Source organism: Pygoscelis adeliae, unplaced genomic scaffold, assembly GCF_000699105.1.
Source record: "Pygoscelis adeliae isolate BGI_AS28 unplaced genomic scaffold, ASM69910v1 Scaffold457, whole genome shotgun sequence".
NCBI classification, from domain to species: domain Eukaryota; kingdom Metazoa; phylum Chordata; class Aves; order Sphenisciformes; family Spheniscidae; genus Pygoscelis; species Pygoscelis adeliae.
In genome coordinates, this window is record NW_008825153.1 from 1,008,572 (window position 1) to 1,009,774 (window position 1,203).

Here is a 1,203-nt window from a genome sequence, read left to right on the forward strand (position 1 = left end):
TACCCTCTGGATGCGACCATCTAACCAATTCCTCACCCACCGGATAGTCCACCCATCAAATCCATACCTCTCCAGCTGAAAGAGAAGGCTGTTGTGGGGGACCGTGTCAGAGGCCTTACAGAGGTCCAGAGGATGACATCCATAGCTCTTCCCTTGTCCACTGATGTAGTCACGCCATTATAGAAGGCCACTAGGTTGATCAGGCAAGACTTGCCCTTGGTGAAGCCATACTGGCTGTCTCGAATCATCTCCCTGTCTTCCATGTGCCTTAGCATAGCTTCTAGGAGGATCTGTTCCACGATCTTTTCAGGCACAAAGGTGAGGCTGACAGGTCGGTAGTTTCCAGGGTCCTCCTTTCTATCCTTTTTAAAAATGGGTGCAATATTTCCCTTTTTCCAGTCACTGGGGACTTCTACATGACTATCACTTCAGCTAGCTAAGTTCCTCTAGGTTGCACTATTTTATAATCTACATCTCACTTGATCCCTGCCTTCTTTGAAACACTGTGCTGCGTTGGCTGCTTCCTGAAGCCATGAGTAGGTGTAAAGACACCGGACCAACATGTTCCCTCTGTTAAAGGTACAAGTTTGCTAGAGTTATAAGATCCCTGGAGGAGGAGGGTCACTCTGGGAGATGTGTACGCTTTGCTGCCACTATTTCTGCTTGCTTGTTGTAGTACCTTTAGGAATACAAGTATAAACAGAATTCCCAAGCACCTTTAGATCCTGCAGGATTTGTCTTTTAGTGATGGTTTTGCCTGAAATGTTTTTGCAGATGGTATTTCCATCATGGAAATGATCTTGCAGTGGAAACACTGGTGCATCGAACCTGGTGAATTTTAGGACAGCTGTCTCAGGTACATCCTGAGATGTTAACCAACTCAACCAGTAGTCATCGCCCTCCTAGAAGAGCACCCAGCTATGGTTTCCACTCAGCCGAAAGCCATCGCCAGGAGGAATGTGGCGACCCAGATGGAGCCCTCACACAAGCATACAGCTGTCCAGGTTCCTGGCTGCAGGGAGTGCCTGAGCCTGTCACTTGTACCGGAGGGCAGCAGAGACAACACCTGTGTGCGGTGTGACCAGGTGGATGATCTGCTCAGCCTGGTGGCACAAGCTGAAGGAGGAAGTGGAAAGGTTAAGGAGTATCAGGGAGTGTGAGAGGGAGATAGATTGGTGGAGCCACACCCTACCATCCCTGAGG